At 42.3% G+C, this 27,925-nt stretch overlaps 1 protein-coding gene across 7 annotated transcripts in view; it reads left to right on the plus strand.

Annotated features, from left to right (window-relative positions):
- Positions 1–27,925, plus strand: part of syt1a (synaptotagmin Ia) — a 172,147-nt gene that overhangs the window by 79,725 nt on the left and 64,497 nt on the right. For 4 of the 7 annotated variants that reach the window (XM_056367176.1, XM_056367181.1, XM_056367177.1 and 1 more), the window contains one exon: positions 13,221–13,316. The exons of 2 other annotated variants lie outside the window; for them this stretch is intronic. The gene's annotated coding sequence lies outside the window, so the exon portion shown is untranslated. Of the gene's footprint in view, positions 1–13,057; positions 13,117–13,220; positions 13,317–27,925 lie in introns of those variants that run through there. One more of the 7 variants, XM_056367178.1, reaches the window with a different exon arrangement.

The following is a 27,925-nucleotide window of genomic DNA, read 5'->3' on the forward strand; positions in this document are numbered from 1 at the left end:
GCCGACAGCAGAACAAATGCAGGGTTTCCTTTTCTTTTTTTTCTACTACAGAGTTTCCAAATCTCAGGGGTCCAATCCGTACCAGTGTTTTAGGATTTTGTTATCTTATGTCCATATTTATTTCTTTATTTTCCTTTGAAGTTTTCTCCAATTTCTTGATGTAACCTGCTGGTTTTCTCCATGGATGTCAGTGAAGTTTCATTTAAACCTCATTTAAACCCTTAGCATGTTTGCTATAAACAGCCTTACCATCCTACATCTTGCTGGGTACACTTCTAAATAGAACATGATTAAAATGGCAGCTTTCTGGGTTCATTAGAATATTATATATTATCAGGATATATTTTACAGATGGTAGATGATTATGGGAGATGATGTGTCCTAACTTTTCTACTTGGATGAAAATGGAACAGCATATGTTCGAAAAAGAGTTATTTACTCTGTGTGGAATTACTGAAGCTGCTTAGCTGCATATTTACTGGTTTAATTAAAGCTTATTTTATTGGAACATACTCAGCTCAAACCCAAAGTGTACTACAAACTCACAGGGAAGCTGACACTGTGAAAATATGAATAAAAAATGTGCAAGTCTGCGTTAACCCTGGAGGACACTGCTTGGAGGACCAATTTATGGATGCACCCACTGTGTAGATGCAGGGTCCGGAAAAACCGCCGAGCTGTCAGTCGTGCAGTTTGTTTCCCCGGCAAGCGCAGCCATCCGCTCGTCTTCACGCTGTGACAATACATTGCTTATGGGTACAGGACATATGGTCTGAATAATGTCATGTAGATTTTACCTTATCTCAGAGGGGAATAGCATCACAAGCCCGACTATACAGTACATCCACCTGTCATCGTACCAGCTACGTTATCAGGAGGAGAAGAAGAAAAACGGGATGAATCATGTGTTGTCTGGGAATCTGCTGGTAACTCTTTCTCATGCTGAATACTAAGTACAGAATGAGACTTGGGACTTTGTTGTTTCATATCAACACATGCCCACATGAATATTGATATGGAAATGTGTTAAAGTCCTAGTTGGAACTTCTCTTAATGCTGCTTTTACGGCCAATAGAAATGTAACTGGTCGTATTAATGTTTGATTTGTTAGTAACAGTGAAACTTTTCTCTAAATTAAAATCGTATTCATCATCATATAACACGTTGTACTAAATTATAGCCAATTAAGAGTCCAAGCAAATGAAAAAGGCCAGTAGCAATCAAACCTTAAGTCGTACTAGAAGCCATCCTAGATGCCTTAAATTACATGAATCCTGTCTATTATACTTGTGCTGTGACTTCAAAGCTGATATGAGTGTAAATGTATTTTCGTAGAGCTGTAATATTAGTCATTTAACTGATTTGCCGACTGACAGATCATTAATCTGATTCTGAGATGTGCATATTCTCTAGTTTCCTTTCATGACAGTAGACAGACATTTGAATATATCTACTTGGCTTTATCTGTGATAGAAATAATTCTTCCCAATCTAAAATCCCAAAATGCAAGGGCTGGGTAATGTGGCTAAAATTAACATCAACGATATTAATGGGAATTCCTCTGGTAACAGTGTACAGCATATGACAATTTGGAAAATGTGGATGAAAAATCCTGCGTGAAATGATCACATTAATGCTCAGTGCAATTAGCACTTTTCTGTTTTATGCATTACAACAGAACAAAGCCTTATTAATAAAACACATTTCAAACACTGAGGTAATTCAAAGTGCTTTACACAGAACAAGAAATGAATGAAAATGACATTAAAAAACAACAAGAAATAAAAACCAGGATAAAAACAAGTTAGACAGAACAAAATAATTGAAATGAAATGAAATAGACAAAGATAATAGTAGACCTGAAATTCAGTTAAAGTGACTAAATTGTAACAGGATTGTTAATATTTAATTACAGTTTTATTAATTTAAACAACAGAAGTTTGTAGAGCGATAATTGTGATCGATACCAACCAAAGTTTACTGGATCGACAACCGACCGTGTGATGTACTTTACTTTGAAGTTACTGTGCAACGCTCAGCATTCATATTCTGCTACATTTGGTGTATTTACAATGTAAAAGAAATCGCAGACTTTACATGTCACCGATCATCCTCAAGAGTCTGACTCAAAAAGCGGAAATCCAATAAAGAAAAAAAAAGAAAAAAGCATTAGGTTTGGCTTTAGCTGAAACGGTGCATTGACAGAGATTAGAGTTACTAGAGATCATATTTTCCACTGTGGCGGAGCAGAGACTTCATCCATGCTGACGCTGGCATATTAGTTTTGATACAACCTGGTTGCTTGGCTTGTATTTTATCATGGCTTTAAACCTCTGCAATCCTCCCTGTGCTGTCAAACGGCATCCTCTCACTCCACACTTCTATGTTAAAGTCCGTATTCAACCGCCGACGCTGGTTCAGGCAGGGTTCAGTGGCTATTTACTGAGGCATTGTGAGTGATTCTGGCCTTGTTAAATCCCATTTTGTTTTGTGAGCGTCGTAGCTCGGGCTCCTCCAGGCTTGTGAAGGTGGAGGACGAAGCCGGCATGCCAACTGGGGACCCAAAGAGCAGTTCAATTTTTCATCCTTATTGCCCATGACACATCCAAAGTGGCAGAGCACCGTTCCACAGAGAGACGGAGGACGGGAGAGAGGGAGGTAAAGTGTGGAGCGCGAACTGGAAAGAGAGTATCTCCACTTCCTGTTTCTGTACTCCTGAGCAAGGCTCCAATTTTTATTTGCCAAAACAATGCAGTTCACCAGCGTCCATTAGGATCACACCTCTTTATAACTTACTCCACTTTCAGGCTTGTTGTTTAGCCCGAGAATGAATGAAGGTTGAGAGCTCACAAAAGTGCATTAGAGTCCAGCAAACTCCATGACACCAGCTAAATGAAGATGCTACATCCAACCTTTACCCCCGTCTTTCACTGCAGCTTGAGCCTCCACTGCACAGGGCTTGTTTTTACTGGAGATTTTCATGTTTGTTGAAACCATGTGTCATTTTAATCACATGAGTTTCTTGTCTGTACGGTACGTGTGTAATTAGCAAAATAATTCTAGTGCGAATCATCTTGTGTGTTTTGATTAAGATGGATCCATGTTGTTGAAAAAATGTTGTGCCAGTCAACTGTTGTAATTTTAGCTGGATTTTATTTTATTTTTTGATGTGATTACTTCCTGTTTTTCTTCCCTCTTAAGATTGAAGGGAAAGTATAATTAACGAGGTCCGCTGTAATACCAAAAAATATTTTTGTTTCCTCATGAAAGACAGAAATGATGTGTTTTGATGCATCTTTAAACAGCTTTCAGTGATTCAGCAGCGAATAAACAAGACTGTCACACGCGAGCCGTCTAGTGATGGAGGGCCGTGAAGGGCACTGTCAAGGTGACTTCTGAGGGGCTGAGAATAGGGGGTGGGATCGTTGGTAGGTGGGGTGTGACTTCGGAGAGGCTATGTGACGGACAAATTTTTAATGAGAGAGGGCCCCCCACACACACACACACACACACACACACACACACACACTTTTGCTTTCATTCTCACGCTTGAGATTAAGATCTCTTGTTGTAATTATTGCTCTGCGAGGCGGCCTAATTCTGCCAAGACGATAGCATCACACCCGTCAGGTGCTATAGAGGGTATCTGGCTCCAGCTGCTCATGTCCTTTACATGTTCCGGTGGGCTGCAGTGGAAGGTAATGGCACCGTTATGTGATGTGTGTTGATCGACTGGCTTCTGGAGAGCTGCCAAACCTCCCGGCTTTCCCGCGCTTCCTTCCAGGAAGTGGAAAAGAAAAGGGAAAAAAAATTAAATAAATAGAATGAAGAAAGACAGAAAGAAACCCTTGGGTGATTGGTATTTTTAACACCTGATGTACAATAAGGGCATCAATCATCCTACGCAGTCCCAAGAAACATATGGCTGGATGCTTTCCCTCCCCTAAACACAGGGGCTTGACAGACAGAGTCGATCCTGCCTAATGAGCGAACATGCTACCATGTACTGTACTGTCTGTTGTGAACAGCGCGGCACCGATCTCGCCAGACTGCTTTCATCAGCACGCACACAGAGTACACATCCACCCAGAGAACCTTTGTCAGGATTCATTCCTCATAAAGTTTCTCACAAAGACTGACTTCCTGTGTAGACTGACAGCCAGTTGGAGTATAAGGAGAGAGAGAGAAAGAGAGAGAGACATAATACTGAGAGGCTATAGATGTAAAAAAAAATCAGCCTAGCCTGAGAGTCTAGACCGGTTATTCTTTCCTGGTTCAAAGCTGCCGTACCACTGTATGTGAGAAGAGGATGAGAAGCCACCATACTCAACTTCCAACTATCACATTTTTGTTTTCACCTAGAGCTCAAGTAGCAACAGTTCTGAAAACAGTTTGAGAAACCTGCTGGCTCCAGCTTCTCGCACGTGAATATTTGATGCTTTTTTTTTGTCATATAATTCTTCATTTAATATCTTTAGTTATTGGACGGCCGGTTGGATGAAACAAGCTTATCTGAAGATGTCACCTTTGGCTTTGAGAACTTGTGAAGGACATTTTCTGTGTGTCATTTTAAATGATTTATGAAGTGAGCAATCATTACAGAAGATACTTAGTTGCCCTACTCCAGTCTAATCTTTATTAAGAGTGTTAACACTTAATCTTGACTTATGCATTATGAAAATCTGTTACTAAAGTGTTTTCCTTCAAGAAAAGCTAAAAGCAGCACTTAATCCAATGAACTGATTAACAGCATGACACCCTTTGAACGACAGATGAGTTTAGGCGCTTGTTTATTGAAACTTCTGGATTATTTAAAATTCTGGATTCAGGAATGTAACCAAGAATCTATTAAAAGTAAATAATCACCTTTTGTTTACATCTAAACATCACTGTGGAGATGAGTATTACACTGATGACTCTGCGGAGCTTTCTTCTTTCATTTGTTAATGCTATTTAAATCCGTTAGTAATCTACAAATTCTGTCTTTGCACTAATGGCCTGCTTAAGTGTGTTGGTATTAATAATAAGTTAATTATGACGAGGTAAACAGATTTTCTAAAATGATCATTTATTGTGTTTACTTTAATTGTTAGGAATAAAAACATGATAAAAAAAATTGCCAGTGATTAGTTTTTGTTTGCCTCGTTAAATGTTTAAAATAAAAGGTTTAAGTGTCACAGAATGAACTACATCAACACCACCCTCAGAGGACCGATCAGAGGCCTGACTAACTGAATTACTTCACACACCATGATCTATGGTCTTTACTTGGCAGTGGAATAGGATCATTATTTTGGTAGACTGTCATAAGATTCACCAATACAGCAGTGGGCGTTTAGATAAGGGTGAGGTTGGGTGCCTTCATCGTAAAGCTTGAGTGATTTAAAGTAGCCCTGAATAATGTGAGTGTGTGTGTGTGTGTGTAGGTGTGTGTGTGTGTGTGTGTGTGTGTGTGTGTGTGTGTGTGTGTGATCAGAATTTAAAGCAAGAAAAGCCTATTCATTTCTTGTAATTGTAGTTGAATGGCGAGCAGTTAATTACTCGGTAATGCATTTCCGTGATTCCTCCCTTCCTGGTGGCGATTGTTGGTCTGTGGTCGAGCGCGTGCATGTGCTCACGTGTCGAAGTCCATATGTCACTGTGCATCTGTGTTTGCACGGATGCTTGTGCAGCATGTACAGTATGTGGGTTTGGAGTGTTATCAGGCCGCTGCAGCTTATGCACCTATAGATGTCATGAAGAAGCTGCTTCATGTTGGGTGACACTTGGGGCAAGTCAGGGGATAAGGAATTAAAATAAAATTTGCTGACAGACCCTAAGCTCCACTGGCATTGGGATGAATTTGTTGCAAAGGTGAACGGCACTTAAAGTGGATGATGTGCATTTGTGGATGTTGCTAGAGTGAGGAACTCGGAGCACATACATGCAGTGAGAGTGAGATTGCATTTCTGGCGTGTTTATATGTCAGTCTGAGCAGAGGAGCGAGTGCTGTTCAGTGTTTGATCGTGACTTTCCTGCCTGTGTGGGAGCTGCTGCCACTCCCACGCATCTCTCTCTCTCTCTCTCTCTCTCCCTCTTTCTGTCTCTCCCTCTTTCTCTCTCTTTCTATCTGTCTCTTTTCTCTTTCTCCAAATCCACTGGTCTTTAACCTCAGCTCATTTCTCACTTAACCACTAATCTACTCTCTGTGTCACAACTATCCATAAAACAAAGAGGAAGTTAGCCTTACAGCTGATCCCCGATGGCAGTCCCACATAGATTCATGTCAGAAAAAGTCATTTCCATAATATCAAACCACTTGAAAACTACAGTGCTTTAAAAAAAGCTGCTGTGATAGGGTTAACTTATACTCATAACATAACGTATGGCTTCTCCCCAAACACACACACAGCTCAATCATTTTCTGTTTGTGTGAGAACTGCACAAAAGCATTATGTTTTCTAATGATGCTTTCTTTAACATACAGAAAACATATAGAAAAACATATTTACATTGAACATGATGTATAATGCATGTCGTCCCCTCTCACACTTTCAATTTATATGCTAAAAAAGTGTCTGACAGAAGGGGATGTTTTCCGATGACAATGCAAAAACAACTTTTGCATATTGTGAAATTTCACTCTGGCTGACCTTGGATGCTCCGTGTGGCTGGGCGGTAACGGGGTTGCTAAGGTAATTTAATTACCAGACCCTCCACGGGCAAGGGTAATTACTGCTCTCTAAATCCCCACTAATCCCCCTTCTGAGTCCCCTACACAGACTCGGCCCGGGGCGCTCTAACAGCCAGAGCCGACTTCTCCATCCCGTCCCAGACATAGAGGGGCCCTCCAAAAAAAAAAAAAAAGAACACATACTGCTCACTGTTCTGCACAGAGATGCTCCTTGGTGGCTTGATTTATGAAAGATGTGTACTCTCCGTACTGTACTGTGTGTGTGTGTGTGTGTGTGTGTGTGTGTGTGTGTGTGTGTCAGCCTTAGTGTGTCTTTCAGTCCAAAGGGCTCCAGTCATCATTCTCAATGAATTCCTCTCACGTTGCCGTCCCTCCACCCCATGTGTCTGAGTCAAGGGGACTCTCGGGTCAAAAGGGCCACTCATCTCTCCATAACAATGTCGTAATTATCACTGCTGGGATGAATAGGATGTGACCTCTGTGAGCAGCAGCGCCTGGTGACCGGAGTTAGAAGGAGGAGGAGCGGAGGTAAAGGCTACTGAGCATGTTAATCACACTCCAGGAAACAGCTGGAGTCATAAACATAGCCTCTGCTGGGTTTTATGTTTTAATAAAAGTAATAAACAGATAAATAAGCTAGATGCAGCAGCGTGGTACTATAGTGGTGCAAGTGTGTCCGATGCTTTGGAATGTACATTGGATATTCTCCTTGTACCATTGTTTTTAGATTTGTGTTTTAACTAATTGCAGACAATTAAAGTTGCACTAATCAAAATTTGTATATATCAAAAAAAAAGGAAAAAAAAATAACTACATGTAATGTAAGTGATGTCACTCATAATTATCACATGCTTTTTTAGCATCTTTTCAACTAATTGTTTTAGGTTTACGTCCCACAACTGAGACAGCTAAAGAGCCAGATACTGTATTTCCCACATGAGTCGGTGAAGACCAAAACAGAGCTAAAGGGGGAGTGAATATTGAGGTTATGTTCATCAGGTGGCCCGAAACAGGACTTCAAATGAATGCTAATGTTGCTACATGTCTGCTGGATGTGTTAATAAGCAGCTGTTTGCAAACACATTCACCATATGTCACCACTGATAGCATTGCATGTTTGCATGTTGTTCTAAACATGCTACTTGGTGCATTCAAAGATGCTCCAACATCAGAGAATTCAGGGATTTTAGCAACTCTTTTCATGTAAGAATGAAAAATATAAATATATATAAAATATGCACAATGTCTTGTTTGTATTGAGTTAAGATTGATTCTCCAGTAACAAAATGCAATGAATTTTGACAGCCTACTCTTGAGTTTGTGTTGTCAGAGTGCTGTCAGAGCACCAATCAAATGCACATCATGACAGTATAACTTGACAAGATAATAATAATAACACATTTAAGAAAAATGACGAAGAAATAACATTCATAACACACAAAACTAAATGGAAATGAAATCAAACAAAAGCACTTAGATGTTGATAACAAGCTTTGAATGATGGTTAACAGAGAGTATTTGCAACTTGTAGCGGATTGGTTGATAGATCCAAACCACAGTTATGGTCTTTTAAGTAACCAAATAACCTAATGAGTTTTTAGCAGTTTAAAAATGGAGATATTGGAGAAAACAAGCAGCTCCTCGGCCTTCCTCTGCTCCTCTTCTAACCCAGATGTCAGCCAAACATCTGTGTGACATCAGAGGCATTGCCAAGTGTTACTGACCCTAGCAGGTGTTCTGTGTGTAACTGTGTGCACTGTATGTCCGTGTGTGTACGTGTGTGTGTATGGGTGGGAGCTTGTGTACAGTTGCATGTGAGTCGGAGAAACCAGGCGGTGGTGAAAGGAGCACCTGTGTGCATTGAAATGAGTTGTCTGAATAGCTCCATATTTGAACAGCCACTTATCCACCGATAAAGCTGCAAGTGATTCGTGGCAGCTTCCTGCCTGTGGTTGAGAGAGAGGGAGAGAGAGAGGATGAGTGGGAGAGAATCAGAGAAAGACAGAAAGAAAGATTAAATGAGAGCATCAGCTGTAATTAGGGCTACTTTCCTCCATTTGGAAGTGCATGTCTGTGTCTCAGAGAGAATTAGCACTGGATACTCCGGGTGGGTCACAGCAATACAACATGAATGGATTAACGGGGCAAAAAGTAAGATTCATTCAGTGTCTCAAAATGAGTGCAGTTGATCTGCAGAGATCAGTGTTATTGTTGACCATTGGTGCTGACTTTGTGAATGAAGGTTGCAGGATGCAAAGCACTGCCAAGTGTGCCATGTGGGTGGGGAATGGTGGTAAATATTGAGCCTTTTTGTTGCTACACAAGAAAACTGGTTTTACAGAAGAGTCTTCTAATATTAATGCTCTTGTGTGGCAGTAGCATTAGCGTTAGCAAAAGCATTTCCTAAATGAATGTAATGTAATGAGGCTGGTAACAATCACAGCATCAGCTCATTTGGTGCCCTTCACTACATACTGACAGTCCAGAAATGTTTGTTTCTTATTAGGAAACTTAGATGAAGATTGGCAAGTGCAAAATATGCTGCCATGGGCAGATGATGTCTCCTTTATACGGCATATTGAAAGTGCAGCGGTCACCTTGTGAGATGCAGCTGCTTGACTCTTATCAGGAGAGTGCTCCTTTCCCAGTGTGCCCACACAAACACATATAGATATATAGATAGATAGATAGATAGATAGATATAGATAGATAGATAGATAGATAGATAGATAGATAGATAGATAGATAGATAGAAATACCCATGACTTCCCTGAATATTGAGCAGCATAAGCACTGCAATTTAGTCAGTACTGGTTTCTCTAGGCGAGTTACAAAAGCAACTTCCTGTTCTGAAGCTTCACCTTCAGTAGCTGAATAAACCCAGTGATTTACAGTATCCAAAGGTGACCATTCAAATGCTCCTGACATTTGGGAAATTGTCCTTTTTGTTCACCCGTCTCCTTTTATTTCCCCACCTTTTTCCTCTAAATGCCATTTCCCCCTTTTCATTCCTCTCTGACCCCGCTGATCTCTCTTCTTTCTTTTCCCTTTCTTGTTCCAGTTAGGTTGACCACTGCGAGCTCCCGGTTTGAAAGATTTGATTTTTTTTGTTATGGTTTCATATGCCTCATTCATTTCTTTTGAAATGTGTGCTGCCCACACCCCCCCCACCCCACCCCACCCCACCCCACACACACACACACACACCAAAATTGAGATGATGAAAGTTGCTATTGCAGGCAAAGGGCATGCGTTGGTGTTGCAGTTGACACTTAAAAGAGGTTGATTTTTGTTAAAATTCAAAATTTTTTGATGACACTGCTGCACCGTTTGGTCATTATGTCCAGTCTGATCATTTATTTTTTAAGCTGAAGCTAATTTGAAATGGAGAGGAGTTCTGTTATGGTGCATAGTCTCTGAATGACATTTAAATTAAAGGTATATTTAACACAATTATGGCTTTAAATTTAAATTGGTCCCTCCAGCTCTGGGAGCCGGTGGTAATACTTAGACAGTACATGTGTCAGTGCTGTGGTTCTTCTACACTGCGCTGTTCAGAAGTCACCTGTCAGTCAAACAACTCTGTCATTTCCTGACGTCTTTTTACTTGAAGTTTGAGTTGAAGTTTGAGTTGGAGGTGGAACTCGATTCCACACAGTTTCTATCACTGCTTCAGCAAAACTACCCAGTTCGTCTTTTGATTGAGAATTAAATTGTTGACACTAATATCTCGCACGAATTCTCAAAGATACCAAATAAAGTGGTAATTTAATGGAATCTGAATGCAATGGCTCCAATGTAGGAGAAAATATATTTATTCTCCTCATTCCAGCAGAAAATAGAAAAACTGAAAATCTCTTTCCTTATGTCTTTTAATGTCACTCTGGTAGTTTTTAGTTGTTTTACCATACATGGATACACACTGCACTTTTAGAGCCCAGTGAAGACATTAATCTGCATTCAAAGACCCAAGTTTGGTCATTAGCGATTTCACAGATGCCTACATTTTTCCTGTTCAGTGCGCCATTAATCTCAAAACAACTGGAGTGTTTACTCTCTTTCTCAGAGAAATTGTTTGGCCAAAACTGTTATCTTCTAGACAGTTTACGTTTTGAAGGGAGATAAGCCTCGAGGTGTGCAATTTCCAGCCCCTAGCTGTGATAGCTGATGGACTCCACAGTGCTGGGATGTGTGTTTAGCCGACTTTGTTGGGATAGACAACAGAAATTCTCCACAGAGGATGGCCTGCGATGCTCAGCATGGATGCACTTCGTCCTCTGCTCATTAGGGTCAAGCCATAAGACTGCTGGGCCTCGAATCTGCACCGACCATATCTGCATCGATTCCCCCCACAGCCACACAACATAACACACACACACAGAGCCAGTGAACCAAAGCTTATGTACAGAGGAGCAAGCTGTGCGGTGTCCAGCAAGTGTTAGTTGGTAATCATTAACACAGACTCCCTGTTTGCTTTGCCTCAGTCCTGCCTATATGTCTGTTAGCTTTTACGTGTGTGTGTGTGTGTGTGTGTGTTGTAAACAGTGCCGTGCGTCTCATTGTGCTTTATCAGCCTGCCCTTTATTTACACACTGGCTCTCTTCACAGACATACACATGTGCACATACAGCACAGACACACATGTAACATCTGTTGGCGCCCGCAGTCACAGATCTCACAGTGTTAGTATTTGCCACAGACAGAGCGTAGGAGGCAGAAGTTCTGTCGGGTGGGATGGTTCCCGTTCATATGCCTCATAATTAATCCGCAGACAAAACAAGCAAACACTTTGAAGGTAAATTCAAGGATTTCCCGGGGAGAGGATTGATTGGATACAAGACGACCCGTCAAGGAAATGAGTGTGTGGCTGGAGAGGCAGACAGGAAGCACAGAGAGGACAAACACACCAGCAGGAAACTCCTCACAGATTACAATTTAACACATGAATATCATGTGAAAATGTTGGGCTTTTTTCTTTGAGACTTTCATAATGTCTTCTGTTTAATGTTACAGGCAAAATACCTTAATGGACTATATTGTACCCTAGTGGTCTCAGGTTTGATCCACCACCATAACCCCATAACCAATCAGATCAGTTATGTGCCACAAAACATGCAGGATACCATAGTACTGGCTGTGACACAACTAACTTACTTAAGTATTCAGAAACTGAGCCTTAAAACAAGCCGACAGGACTTCTGTAACTTTGTGATGTCACAATAAGGCCACCTGAAGCCATGCCCAAAGCCCCGCCCACCCAGACCCATGTGTTTTACCTGGTATCTGCTATATTTGTATTCAATCACTCAGAAAACTGTCAGCCAGTCAGAAGAGGGGCTCTTAGCTTCCTCTCCTCTGATTGGCTCACTGACCTGTTGTTACTAGAGCTCCAGAGAGAAGCCTGAGAGAGGAGATGTAAAACTACATTGAGATGGTTTTCTGTTCTTTAAGCCACAAATATACTGTATCTTCTATGGATCAAGACTTCAAATAATACACAGGAAAAGTTAAAAATATGAGACCTTTAATTAATGACCATGTAAATGAGTTAGTGTGCTTTATATCTAAAATGTAGGGAATATGTATGGCTGAAAACTAAAGCTGGCTTTAGACCAATAAGGGAAAGGATTAAACACTCACACCTCCATCGAGTCTGTGTCCATTTGAGTGGTCAAACGAAAGTAAATTTCTTGACAGTTTTCTGTTTATTTATTTATTTTACTGCTGCTCGTCCTTTGCCTTTGCATCTGCTGCCCCCTCCCTGGGAGAGCCGAGTGCCACATCTGGTCGGGCTGTGAGAGGAGGGGACGCCAGGCAGCTCCTCGAGGCAGAGCATTAGCATACGGTTACTCTGGGAATGCCCTTGACTAGCTGTCTGAAGAATGGGACGTGAGTAGCATCAAATTCACCAGCGGCACCCGAGGAAGAGACGGGAAGATGGAGAGGAGAGACTTAAGAAGAATAAGTGTGAATGAGCGGAGGTGTCTGCTTCAAAAAGAAGTATGATACAGTGCAAGTGTCTCATTACCATTATTCATAAATTACACTATCTACTGTTAGTAGGCTCTCACTAGGCGCTTTGTCTTATTCCAAGGGAAAAGAAGCAGCTGAAATGCTCTATCAACAGAGAATAAGTTTGTTGATGGGGTGTGGAAAGGCACATCTGATAGTACCTCCGATTTGTTTTCATGGAGCAGAAGGTGTGAGTGGGTGGGGAAAATGTCAGAATAGTGAGCTGAGAGATGGAGGGGATGTGTGCATTTTGTGTGACAGAAGAAGAGCAAGCGAGGGAGAGAGAGAGAAGTTGGGGGAGGGGGCTGGAGTAGGTGGGCGGGAAGAGAGGAGGCGAGTGTCACGGACTGAGAGCGAGAAAGAGAGAGAGAGAGGGAATAGCGAGCTGCTCGCTTGCCGGAGCTGTTGACTTGGTGTTCGAGTGTGTGATCGTGAGTGCTTCTTTAGCTGTTGTGTGAAATAAAAAAGAAAGGGGACATTGCTTTTCGAGCTTTCGTTTTTTATTTTTGTTTTATTTTTCTTCATCTCTTTAAAGTGCCTCATCGAGCTCCCTCAGAGAAAGCTGAACTTGTGTGTCTGAACCCCTTCCTGGGATTGTGAAGAGGACCCAGGGAAGACAGCGTGCTGCCAGGTAAGAGACAGTGTGGAGATGCTGATTGCACGGTTATAGAGTCAAATGGCACCAGAGCTCTCAGCTGTGTACCTGCTTTGAAAATAATACATGTGATGCCCTGGTTGAAATGTAGCAAACACGCTGCTCTTGATGTGTGCACATGTGTGTGTGTGAGCACGTCAGCAGACATGGCTCGCAGGGCACTGTACTGTATGTGTGACTGGAGGAGTCAGGTCGTATAGAGGAAGAGGAGGATGATGAGGAGGAGGAGGTGTAGTGTCTTTTTGACAGCAGCTCATCCAGGATGACAGATGTCAGAGGATGTTGGGATTACTTGAAAGCAAAAATAAAAGAAAGAAATTTCCAGATCAGATTGGTTCTAGAGATACTAGATACTACTTTTCTGTCTCACTTCCTTGTTTTACAACTGTTCCTTTTGTGTAGCGTTTGATACTCACACCAGAGATCAGAGTTCCTACAAATATAATCGATTTTTCTGAAGTATCTGTGTGACTCATGTTCTTTTGAAAACTCAAAATATTGGCGTGTGAGCAATGTGTATGTGTATACGTCTACATTTACGAGTGGATGTGGCTTTACAGCTGATAGGATCTGTGACAGGCATGGATAAGCGAGACTCCCACGGAGGGTTAGGCTCAATGTGGCAGCGGTGAAGTATAGAGAGATAGTTATTCCCCTACAGAAAAGAGAAAAGACATGCTGTATGTAGCTGTTGCATCTATAGCACAATAGCGTGGCTTCCTAACCCAGGGCTTGCTTTCTTTGTCATTTAATGAGAAGTTCTACTGTAATCGAATCACCGCGCTGCCTTCCCTGCTGTTTGTCATTTCCCCTTTGTCATCCCTTATCTCTCCCTCTCTCCCTCTCCATCCTCATTATCCCGGATTCAGCTGAAATGAACTAGTCGATCTCGCTTCCTCACCATCCCTCCCTCCCTCCCTCCACGCACGCATGCTGACATACAGTAGACTGTTAAACAAAGACAGAGCAGAGGGCTAGAGGCTGAACAAAGCTTCCCTCTTCTTAATAACATTCGCCACTTTTATTTTTTTCTTCTCTCATTTAGAAACATGACAGAGGTGAAGGTTGGTAGATTGTGAGGCTTCAAACAGCCCCATGTCTATTTGATTCCATTGTCTTGTGCAGGAGCAAGCCGTGAAAGCCAACACACAGCTTCAGTCTTTTCAGACGCAAGAAAGAAAGAAGAAAAAAAGACTCATTCAGTTGGATTTCAGTTCCATTTTGACTCCCCATTTTTTCCAGCACTTCCCAAATCCTTTATTTCTCCTACAAGGTCCACTAAACCCCATTCACATCCACGCTGCCTTTGTGGCTGCTTGGAAAATGGATTTGTACATCCAATAGTGTCCCTGAACAATCTGCTCTCCGCTCATATTCATGCCATTGTTAGCATTAGATTTATGTGTCAAGACCTGGAGTCATTTGTGCAAGCTGTTTAACGCCATTCATTCTCTTTGAGGACAGTTTAATCCTTTTAGTTGGAAAAAAAATTTTGCATCCACTGGCATTGTCATGTGATCCAATAACTGTTTCGCACACGCGTGTGTGTGTGCGTGTGTGTGTGCGTGCGTGCGTGCGTGCGTGCGTGTGTGTGTGTGTGTGTGTGTGTGTGTGTGTGTGTGTGTGTGTGTGTGTGTGTGTGTGTGTGTGTGTGTGTGTGTGTGTGTTGCATGTGTGTGTGATGTGTATCAAGCTGTGAGATCTCCCACTGCATCAATAGTTAATGAACGTCTCTGGCACTCATTCACGCGGCCCATTGACACAGTGTTTTTGTTTATCTAAGGGCTGCTCTGCCTTGAGTGACACGTACTGTACTATACCATCATGAGGCTTAAACACAGCTCAGCCTCCAGTTGGATCCAGGCAGAGTGCTGACCTTCACACAACCTTGCAGTGCTACAGTGGGTGTTTTGCGAGTTATTAAGGGGTGGCAACATTTGTGAGTAATGACTTGTCTCATGGATCTAATAAAACAGAGAACGAAGGGCTTAAAAGTTTAATGAAGGAGAGAAAAATTAGACTTTTATCATTAAACCTGCTCAAAAATATGTGTATATGCTTTTCCTGTATGTGGGTGTTGGTGTTGATCACTCCATCCATGGAGGTTACAGACTTACTGCCCAGAGCGGGCAGCTCCTTTCGGTCCACTGGATGCCAGTCCGCCCTCACTGTGACTCACTACCTCGTCCACTCTGATTGGCCGGCTTTTCTACTCTGGGGAAAGACAGGATGAAGAGGGCTCGGCCTCTGATGAGCAGGGATCAGCCGTTCTTTTCACACAACATCCCGCTGGATGCACATTCACAATGTGTCCGTCTGAATGTTAAAGCACAGTCATGGAGGAGAGTGTGGAAATAACAGGAAATGCCTTTTGATTGCTGAAAGGCGGCACGTCCACTTTCATCTCGTTTCGTGTCACACATCCAGCCGGCTGCCTGAGACATTCACACGTCCGAGCAAAGTAGGAACAACTGAGATCATTCTTTTTGAGATATTCCGTCTAGCCCCAACCACAGTCATGTTTTATATCCATCTAAGGGATGTGTTCAAGCTTCCAGCCCCCCTATCTCTTTGTAGATGACGCTGTCACATGTGACAGCTCTGGAGCAAACAGGGCGTGGAGCTCCCTGCCTGATGAGAGTCTGGCTTGTTTTGCCTCTTTCAGACAGACCCGGCTGAGACGAGGTCCAAGCCGCTCCACCCAGCCAGCCAACCAGCAAAATTCATGTGTTTTTCTTTTTTTTTTTTTTGCCCCCCCTTCTGTGGGGAAGAGCCTCTGTGCTCAGGCCATGCAGTGCTGATTCAGAACCATGGACAGCGCTCATGCACAGAGAGGGAGAGGTGGCAACGAGCAGAGGAGGGTGAAATTTCAGCACCACCTCTTGCGGACAGCACCAGTCGTCCATGTAGTCGAGGATCACACAGAAATGGAGAGTTTAGGAATGATGGCAAAAATAATGAGACAGACTACAAGCTCGAAGTGTCAAAGCAGGGAAATGATGGAGAACATTGCCTTGTTTGTAAAGATCATTCATATGGTGATTAGATAATACACCGTGGGGAGTGCCAGATTTTACATTTTGGTTGCAGAAGGCACAGCAGGGTTTGAATATTTACCAGCCTTAATGTATTTGTGTTTACAAACCAACACTGCCTGTCAGATGAGTCCAGGGGCAACAGTGCTCGTTACTTAACCAGGTAGGTCGGCTAAATAATTACAACAGTTGCCAAACTGGAAAAGCTCGCAAACATACAAGTCACTGGAGCATTAAATCTCGCTGCAGTCAGTGACACTCCTTCCTATAGCTCTGAAAGCTGTGTGCCACGTAATCTGTAGACCCAAAGACATGTCAGCTTAAATTTGTATTTATAAAAGACAGTGAGTCAGTGAAGATAAGGCAGACGGAAATCATCGCCACAGCAGCTTTTGGTTAATTGACAACATAAAAATACAACATGTCACGCTTTGTCAGGGATAGAACAATAAAGTTCTGGTGAAACAAAGCAAGTTGGAATGGGGATTGAGAAGAACAACTTCCTCAAGGGTAATTAGACATAATACAGTAGTTAGAGTTTTAGTTTATTCTTACATCAGTAAAATGGAAACCACCATCCAAAGGAAACTTGTTCCTTGAAGGCGTCACAGTGACGTATTAGCGCTCTTGTTGCATTGACAAAGATCATCTTGACTGTAAGATTTCTTTTAGCTTTGCTCTGCTCAGCTTTAGTGTATCACACCAAGAACTCTCTCCTATAGCAGCATGCTTCATTTCACACTACACCACAAGTCACTGCGATTAATCTGCTTTGACTGTAATAAATGTGATGTATGAGTCATTTATGGCTTTGTCGATCCATTTTATTGATTTTAATGCACGGCTTTACCGTGTGTATACGTGCAAAGCATTTTAAATCACATCTCCGTGATTCAGATCTATTGCATTTAAAGTTTAGCACACTCGTCAATACAATAACATTTTCAAAACAACTAGGCCTGCGTGTTCTGTAGGTGGTTGCAAATCACCCGGTATCATGCATTAATTAGATTTATTTGACGTCTTCTGGTTTGATACCGGTGAACGTGGTAAGAGGGTGTGAAATCAGACGTGAAAACCAGGCTTTTACATGAAAGCTTACTGTGGTCTGCTCTAAGGGACTGAGAGAAGCCAGAGAGATAAGAGCCACTTCTGTTCATGCGTTTACCCTCTCATGCGCTCACATGTCCAAACTAATATGCATACATTGGCTCAGCATGACATTAATTTTGTGCATTGCTGCCTGTTCTTCAAGTGCAGCGGCTCTCCAGCCCACGTACCCCGACGGAAACAATAAAAGCTGCAACTCTTGCCCTCGAGCTACTGTCTCACCAGTGGACAGCGAACCACCCGTCTTCCCCTCTCTCTCTCTCTCTCTCTCTCTCTCTCTCTCTGTCTCTCTATCTATCTCTCTCCCTCTCTCTTTATCTCTCTGTTCTGAAGCCCCATACACATGTCCCCTAATTGAGACAGCTAATAACTAACCAGGGTCATTTGTATATGTTTGCATTAGCATAATTGAATAGGCATGAGTTAAGTGTTTTCCACTGGTGTGTTAATAACACGGTCCGGAAAAGAGGCAAACACATGTGCGGCGGTGTTTGTTTGGCTCAGCGCTGACATGAACTGGGAGGCATCCATGCGTTCAGTCTCCTCCCCTCTGCCCTGCCTTTGCTCCTCTTCCTTGCCAACTGTCAACACCATAAAACTAAGGTGTGGTCTCTCCTCTGAGATGTCCTTGTCATGTGATGTCCAGAGACTAATAAACCAGGAGCTGTCCCAGTGTGAGAACTGACGGCCACAGGTTAGACAACACTCGGTATCTGAAAGTTAATTTTCCTGTGAGGCTGGAGAGAGAGTTCAACATGTGGTTTTCCCCTCTGACCTGAGCAAAGAGGCTGGTCGGTTCTTCTTCAAGTCTACAGCCCATCAATAACCTCTCCTCCAAGCAGAGAAACCCTGATGTTGGGCAACAGAAACATTGATGGCAGGAGGTGGGGCACATGGAGAGAGAGGTGACATGAATTGGACTCAAAGTGAAGAACGGGATAAAGGAAGGAGGGTGACAGTGGGGATAGAGCAAGGTTATATTTTCCATCTCGGTAAGCCGCAGCTGTCGTCCTTGTCATTGCGTGGAGTAAATCAGTGTGCTGTCTGCTGCGATCTGAGCGGAAAAGAAGAGCTACTTTTTATCACTACATCTCCGACTCCACAGAAGGCTGCATATTCACCAGAGACCTCTATTTACAGACAGGGAAGGGGGGCAGAGCTGACAGCACCGAGAAGGTGCAATTTTTTTTTTCAGCACTCAGTGCACAGGTTACTGAAAGGTAAAGCGAAACTGGAGAGTAGCACACCTCAAACATATTTAATTGTTGCATAGCAACAACCCACTGGTTTTTCAGTAGTTGAAGCACCAAACAAAGCCTCGTTTTGTATTTGACAGAATGCGACTTAAGATGGTTTGAAAAGGAATAAAATAATAGAAGGAAAAATTTGTTGTTTTTTTAACAACAAGCTCACAAACTTGATTGGTTGGATTTGAATTTGCTCTTGTTGTGGTTAGACAGCATTGTGCTGAAAATAAAGGACTTTACCTCTCACCATGAATCATCCAGTCCCTTGTCTCTCATCAACTAAAACTGATGTTCTTTGATCTGAGTATCATCCTCCAAATCAGTGATGGCAAAGTTTTAGCTTTCAAGCCTGTCAAAGCTCAAATTAACGGAGAGATGGTCCTTTAATTCCCTGGATCAGAAAGGCCATTGTCAGAGACAGATCCTGAATATTGATATGACCGAACAAAGTTCAAACGTAGATTATTATAAGACAAGAGGATGAATTCTCAACTGTTATACTGTCGTCAGTCGGAGAAGAAATGTGTAGTTTATATGGAAAATACAGACACATTACCCACCCCAAGGAGACCAAACCCAGGAGACGCTAGCAGTATATAGAGCTTTCATGCTAGCGCTTATATGTAATATATGTATTTCTAGAATATTAGACTCCAATCTTTCGATCATTGTGGTCATTTTCACAAAGGGGAACATGTAGTAAGAATGTCTGGGCATCGTATGCAAGTGCATCCGAAAACATGCAGACACACAGAAACATACATTTATATAAACGTAAGAACTGACATAATTAGGTGTTATTTAATTAATATATTCCCTATATGTAGATGAAGCAAGGTAACGCCAACAGGGTTCAGGATGTGGGATGAGACTACTAACCCCATCTGAGCTGAAAGGCTCTGGTTGCTACGTGCAGTACGTGTCTGATAACGAACAAAAACCAGCATTAGACTTATCTCCACTTCCTCTGATCATCATCTTTGATCTTCACCCTGCCGACCCATGAAACAGCAAGGACAAAAAAAACACAAAATTAGATTTCCAGCAGTTCCCTTTTTTTTTTCTTCTATTAACCAGGGTCACCTGAGTGGTGTCACCATCTCTCAGTCACCTTCCAGTCAGTTCCCAGTTTAGTGCAGTTGAAGGATCCATCATGTTAAAAGGCTGTCACAGAGTGGAAGAAAGCCAGGAGGTTATCTCAAAATCAGGCATTTCCTCCGAACTCTGTCCTTTGATGCATCAACATGCCCTGAAGGTGAGCAAGCTGCACTAAATGGAGGGTAATCATTGATCTTAGATGTCCACTTGGGAGTATCCTATCAGCTGCCCCATCGAGAAGGTCCACTATGGGAGAAACAGATCCCATTACAGATGTGTCTCAAAGGGGCTTACAGTTCCAGTGCACGCCCACGCAAATGAACGCCTTATTCATGTGCAAAGTTTTGATTTATGTCTTTTTGATTGCGAGTCTAAAGGAGAAGAAAAGAAGAAAAAAAAGCAGTATTACGGATACATTTCAGAGCTTTTCAACTTCCTTCCTCTTCCTGCTGAGTACAGAGAGAGCGAGTGAGTCCTGTAAAAGGTTTTTGAGTGAGTCTAAATTCACCTTTTCCCTGCATTCATTTGGTGAGGACCTGAACAAAAGCCAAAAAGTAAAAAAAAAAAGAAAAGCCTGGCATAAGGCAATCAGCGCCTTTGCATTTTCATTGGAAGTACCCCCGTCTCCCCCGAAACACATGCACATTGTGATGAATATCAGAAGCCGGGATGATGTGAGGAGGGAGCTGAAAGTGAGATGTTTAGCCAGTACAAGAACTCTTCCTTTTAACCTTTGTCTTTCTCCATTTCTTTATCTGTAGCTCCTTAACAGCTCTCAGATCAGAGGTGGAGGTGTGTGTGTGTGTGTGTGTGTGTGTGTGTGTGTGTGTGTGTGTGTGTGTGTGTGTGTGTGTGTGTGTGTGTGTGTGTCTGTGTGCGTGCGCGTGCGTGTGCGTGCGCGCGTTGGGAGGAAATATTGCACTGTGTAAGATTACTGTGATTAACAGCAGCACATCGAGCTCATGCATTATTCATCCATTGTCACTTTCACCTACTGCCAAAAGTCGTGACTGAATTTTTTTTTTTGGGGGGGGGGGGGCATGTTGTTCCTGAAAGATTTGGAGTCAAATTAACAAAATCTGCCCTTCCACCTCTGAGTCTATTACCTAAGGCCACCTGGGTGTGAAGACTTGCGACATGTCATGTTAAACAGCTTCCTGTTGAGCTTCGCTTTCTCGGCGTGGAAAGCAAAGTTTAAATCCCAGGAAGTTAACCGGCTTCCTGCTTTACAACATCAGAACTTGTGGAATTAAAACTATATTAGCAATCTTGTAGCGTAAATCGAGTCCTTCTCTCTTCACCAAACCCAGCCCTCCCTGTCCTCCTCTCTCTATGCCGTGACTGTCAGTATAAGTAACCTCTCTGGCTCCTGATATGATAAAAACCCCCGGGAGAAACAAATTACCCAGGATGCACAGAGAGGAAGCGTGGTTCACGCGGAGAACGAGCCGCTGGATTACGGCGGCTTGAGTCTGACATTCACTGAATACTCTGTGCTAATTTACCGTTTCCACCAGTAGTCAGCGCGTGGTCAGAGTTTACCCTCGGGACTAACACGTCCTCAGGGAAAGTGCAGGGGCAAGATATCCTGTTTTACTGCTTTTAGAGGGCAAGCTCTCTAATAAGTTGGTTACTGTGCAACGGCAGACTGGTATTTTGCATTTTGTTGCATCATCCCACCACAGACAATTCAAAAGCAGAGGACTTTCTGTTCGTGCTGTTTGTTTTTAAAACTGTATCTTTAATGTTTTTTTTTATATGTAAAACTCAGGACCTCAGTTATTACGGAAACAATGTGTCAATTAACAGAGAATTTAACAAATTAGTTTGATAATTGATAGTCGTGGTCGGAGAAAAATGCCAAACATTTGGCTCCATCGTCTCACATGAAGATTTGTTGCTTTAACCCCAGAACCCCTAACATCTCTGTTTTTATAGCATTTAAAATTGAAGACAAAACAAGACATTTTAAGATGTCACCTTGGGCTATGGAAAAATTGTTTTTTTTATTTCTTTAAAGAGACTCAGAGCCTCCTCTCTTCTGATTGGTTCACCGACCTGTTGCTACTGGAGCTCCAGAGAGAAGCCTGGGAGAGGAGATGTAAAACTACATTGAGATGGTTTTTGGTTCTTAAAACCATAAAATATATCTTCTTATGGATCAACTCTTCAAATCAAACACAGGAAAAGCGTAAAATACGGCACCTTTAAAATAATCAACAGACTAAGCAATGAAAAAAATATCCGTAATTGTATTGATTGCTTTACATTGCTTGGAAATCAGTGCTGACATTTAAAGGATGAATAAGTAATATTCTGTAGCTTTCAGATTGTCAGCAAATCCCCAGAAAAGGCCATAAACAGCAACGTTGATCCTACTAACACACACTGTGTAGCCTGGTGTGGCTTTGATCACTGTGCCATTTATGTCCAAAAACTATTAAAAACACAACAAGTCAAACAAAACTGATATCTTTGAGAGTTTTCATGATTTTCTTTGGCAGTAAAAAGGTAAAGTATTAATTAGCACAAACTGTTATTATGTCTTATGTCAGTCCAGCAGGTGGAAAGTGCTGCAAGGTACTTATTTCCATCTGAATACAGTCTTCAAATTTGTTTTGCTAGCACTCATTGAAAATGTGCATCATAAGTGACACAGGCAAAAAGTAATATAATGTGGACACTGACAAGGGAAAAAAAGATGGAGATCAGTGTTTACAATGGCTCGGTAATTGGAAACAAAATGTGATGTCAGTCACATTATTCTTTCCATGTTTTGTCCATCTGGATGAGAGCAGGGGGAAAACGCTGCAGCTGAAGGTTTAAGAGCTTTCAGTGAGCCGTGTTACGCCCTCCAGGCACTTCCTGAACGCAGCAGCCAGATCGGTGACAATGTCTAACCTCAGGTTCTCTCCTGTGCATGTCTTAGCCCACCTGCCTTTTCCCCCTTTAGTCCATCAATCAATCCAGCCTGTGTCGCGCTGTAGTAAGCCTGACTGACACTTAGGAGGGAATCGAGCCTTGTGCGAGTGCAGCGTGCGGCGCTCGCCAGTTCATGTGCGTATACATCCATACCTTTGTGTATTCCTTCATCTGTCTCAGCAAGAAAATGTTGCTCAAAATGGCAGCGAACTGCTCAGAATCACACGCCTACACCGGAATACCAGATGATGTGAAGCTCAGAGATATATCTCTTCCTACCACTTGCTTTTATCAGCTTCACGAGCTTCACAAGGCCGGTCACTTTTGCCGGTCAACGACCTTCCTGGTCAGGTCATCTGGCTCTTTGCCCGTCCGCTCTGTGCTTTCAATGCTCACCAGGCACCTCCTGTATCGATCCCGGCATTGATCTCATTCAGCTGGGCCGATGTGTTTGGCCCCGAGCATCCAGAAAATATCATGTCTGCGTGCACGTTATTATACCACTCGCACAGTATCTGAGCTGCATCCTCTTTTGTGTCAGCGTGATGAGTGGTGACAGCGCTCGGAGTCATGTCTTTCATCGTGCGCGCAGGCATATTGTGCGTTGTTGTGTTTACCAGAGTGAGTTGGGAGCTGTTTGTTGCCCCAAGGTAGCGCTGTGCAGGCGGGTGGGGTCGGGGGTTCAGGGTCAACCCCCACATAGCAGAGTGTCACGATGACTGACCTGAACATTCACTGTCCTTCCAATGATTAAATGCATCGTGTTGTGATTTCTCTGTGGTGATTATCTCTGACAGTGGCGAGTATGCTTTTCCAATTTCTGTGTCTGCTCACTGCTGATGGATGACAGGACAATAATGGATGGCTCCATATATATTTTTTTTTAAACCCAGATGGTAATTAAAAATCCTCACGACAGTGTGGAAATCTAAACTGGATCATTTTCAGGCGAAGTCTGTTAATTTCAATTTATTAACCAGCAATGTCTTGAGAGGGTAATGAACAGGATGGCCATCCACATTCATAAACTGGCATAAATTAGAGCTGTGACAGGCTCTAATTAAGTCTCAAGACACACTGGATTAATATCACACTGTTTTGTCAAGGAAATGCAGGAGACACGGAGAGGAAGGAAAAGGAGATGTGATTGAAAAGACTCATGACAGGAAGAAGACAAAGAGAGAGACAGAGAGGTGGGCAACAGAGTTTCCACTCTTCAGGAAGGCTGGCAATAAGATGAAGATTAAGAATAAGATGCCTCTTCTGCTTAAACACCGTCCACTGATCGTACTGTTGAATATTTCCTCTCTCACTGCTGAGCCAGACTAGATCCTCACAAAACTTCTGATGAAGAGTTACCAATTTCGGACATTTGGAGATCAGTTTTCCATCTCTGGACGATATAGTTGAAGTTAATCTCTAATGTTGAATAATCAATCTGATGTTAGGACTGCAGCTAACAATTATTTCCATTATAGATTCATGTGCCGATTGTTTTCTTTGAAAGTAGTGAAAACGGGTCGTCACAGTTTCTCAGAACCCGAGGTAATATATCGAGCTTCCTTGTTTCTCTAAATTATTCACTATGACATTTTGTTTTCATGAAAGAAAACTTTACTACACCAGACATACAAAACATTTATTGTCCTCTGTATCACTCCTCCTTGATGTGGCATAGAAAAATGCCGTGCTTACAGATGTCTATTTTTTCTCCAATTTGGCCAAAATCTGCTCAATTGGATTTCGATTTTTTTATTTCTTTTGTGGTTTAAGAAGAAAGGTACCCTCACATGAACCTTTCTGTAATCTGTCCTCCACTGTATCTTCACTGCAACAGCTGTCACAGCCGTCTTATTCCCAAATGTTACACAGAGACATTAATTGACACAGTTCAACAAAAAAAAAAAAAAAAAAGAAAATGATCAGAAAGTGTGTGGCAAGCTGTTACTTGCACCTTCAGGCTGCTAGAAAGGGAAGAGAATTTTAATTGGATCACCATTTTTTGATAGCAGTTTACTTGAAGTCTGTTCAAACTTTACAAATGAGCAGATTCAGAGCATATTTAGAGTCTCTTCTACAATCTATAGATATCAGAAAAATTACATTGAGTTTAATATGATGTTAATTATAGTAAAGCTGCCTTTTTGAAATGAGGCATGGGATATTTGATCGTTTCGGTACGCATTGATTATGAGAAACTATGTGACAAGGTAATGTTTCCACAAAGCTCAGGTCGTATTCCTGCCACACCTGCAGGCTGAGGAAACAAAAACATGGTCCGCTGTTTGAGAATGTGCTTAACATGAAAGGCGTCTTTATTTTAAGGGAGCTGAATTTTCACACTAATTCCCAATGTTCTAGGATGTGTAAGGGGACGGCTTAACACCGTGCGCCATCCTTGGTTTCCATGACGACTGTGATCCCTGTATGATAATCGGATTCCCGCTATAGCCGTGAAAAACACTCATTCCTGCCTGATCCAAGGAAATTATGACACGAAAAACACAGCGAGGAATTCGACCGTGTGACGACAAACAGCCGGGTGAAGAAATGCTTTGTGGCTGAGCCGGTCCCCGGGGTCGGACCTCGGCGGCTCTATTCATAACTACAGCAGCAAGGTAGACCGCAAAGGCCGTATAGTATGGTGGAGCAGATCAACCATTTACCAAACGAGAATGACAGGAGGTATTAGCAGCGGTGGCTGAAGAGCATTAAGAGTAAAAAATAAAAAACGGAGAGCATCACTGGCCTCACCTGCCTTTCACATCACATAGTGGAGGATGAAGAAGCACAGGAAGCCATTAGTTTTTCTCTGTGGTTTTATGTGGACACCATGCATCTCTTGTTAGACTCACATGTGAAACATCTTCCTCTTTGTATTTTTTTCTTCTCTCAGCCAAGTGAAGCTCCTGCTGAGATGAGGGTCATTTTCAAACCTGTGGTTTGGGTCAAGGAAAACACTGATATAATACATGGTTGCTTTTTAGTTCTAGGCCAGGTCATGGTCACACTAACCTTTCACAAATAAATGAACATGAACAGTTTTAGCAAAATTCATCTCCAGAGACTGACAGCAGTGCAGCACAGTATATTTATCAAGCGCACCTGTAAGTCACTTTGGATAAAAGCAAATGCCAAATGAGTAAGTGTACATGTTCTCTGGGATCTTTTTTTTGTATAATGTTGACCAGGTAGAAACAGGATGAGACGGAGGTGAAGGCGGAGGAGGACACAGTGGAATCACTTTACATCTTTCACTATTTAACGAGGAAACTGCTAAAAATACTCAGCTCAACACACCACAGCTTTAACTCCTTTACACTTTGATTGATGAATGGAAATCCCTCGCATCCAATTGTTTAGCACGAGTAAATACACTTCCAGTAGTGATGGCTTTATAAGTTGTTGATTGGTAAATTTAGCAGCAGTTTTGTTTCTGATCATGTCTACTTTCATAAAATCCAGAGTTTGTTTCGGTGACACATGTTTTTAGACGGACTTGGTCGTTCAGTCCGATTGACAGCTTTCACACTAAGCAGACCAAACTAAATGAGCAAATACCAGAGCTCTTTTGAAGCAAACCAAACAGGTCAGGTTTGAAAACACCCTAAAATTTCTATTCTATCACTAATGCAATACACAGAATATAAACAGGACAAGACGATGCATTACATAAAAGAGCATGGAGAAAATTCAGACATGTATTCGGTTAGAAACTGTGCAGCAACATATCAGATTCCCACACTCAGTTCTGAGGTTTTAATTGCATCCTTTTTATTTCCACACATTGAGGGGTTCTTAATCTTACACTATAGCTGAGGGAGGAAAGGCTTGACTGCATAAATTTGTTTCACTGGCGCAGCCTTCCGCATTTATCTCCAGCTCCGAGTATGACAACTATAGATCCCCTCTCCTTTGCACAAGACAAATGACCTTATTACCACAGAGGACCATTCAAAATAGGATCATGTCAGGCATGGCGAAACCGCTTCAGAGAAAATACAGACCTGCTCTGCGAGTCGCGCGCTGTTTCTCAGGGAAACCATCATAAGAAACATTTTACTGGCCAAACAGGTTTTAGAGCTTGTTTGGGCTTTCAACACACATCAAGAGGCTCATCCAGAACCACTGGCCAACTGAGCAGCAGTGTGGGTTTCTGTATAATTTAATACTGTCCACAAGTTTGTAAAAGAGCACCTTCTACTGAGGCTGATTTGCAGCTGAGGGACACATTTGTTTCACCATAATGAAGTTTTATTTTTATTTTTATTTTTTCCTCTGTACTGACGTAGATATTGCCTGGAGGGGCAGCACTCTGCACTCTGGTTTACTGTGTGAGTGTGTATTTGTGTGTATGGGCTTTTCCCCCCTCTGTGTTGTCATAGCACTAAGGGGGCAGGAGAGAGAGGCCAGGCACACAGTGTTCTCCCTTGTGGGAAATTAGCGACCGCATACATAATTACAGGATAGGAAAGGATGCACAGGATTCATTTTCCTCGACTATGTACATGAAGCCCCGGAGCCCTCTACATTATCTACAGATCACTATAACTTGCCTTGTTAAATAATTCATGTTCGCAGCTGTGTGCGAGCGACAGTGTTTGATGCTGTGAAAAGGCACAAAGACGCAAACAGTTTGATACCAGGTGAAGCCGCCTCGGTCCGTCAGCCGCCAGTCTCGAGTGATTTAGGGGAAAGTTGGCGTCACGTTGACCTTGATGCTCCGAAGGTCGCAGTCCTTTTTTAAAAAGGGGAGTTCGTTGATTTGGATCTGGGCAGATCTGCTGAGAACAGTGGGGACTAATGAGCCCAACATTTACTGCCCAATCACACAAACCATCAAGCCTGATTCATAATGGCAGACCTTAATAGCATGAATGATAGGCTAATAGACCAATCATATTTGTGTCAATCATCCAAAATAGGCTTGGTCTTTACAGCGGATTCAGTTGATCTGCATAAAGATCGCTGTTTGCACACAGTTGCTCCAGTATTGCAAAATGAAACTGCTTTGTTCAAGGAGATTTCTACAAATTAAAAAATCTACAGTTTTACCAGGTAGAAGTAACAAAAATACTAAACCTTTCTTTTGTATCGTATATCCTGTAAAGGAGACACCCTGAGGAGTCACAGTCACATGGTGATGAACAAGATAAGAAATCTGCCACAAACA

This window comes from Seriola aureovittata, chromosome 22 (assembly GCF_021018895.1).
Source record: "Seriola aureovittata isolate HTS-2021-v1 ecotype China chromosome 22, ASM2101889v1, whole genome shotgun sequence".
Taxonomy (NCBI): Eukaryota; Metazoa; Chordata; class Actinopteri; order Carangiformes; family Carangidae; genus Seriola; species Seriola aureovittata.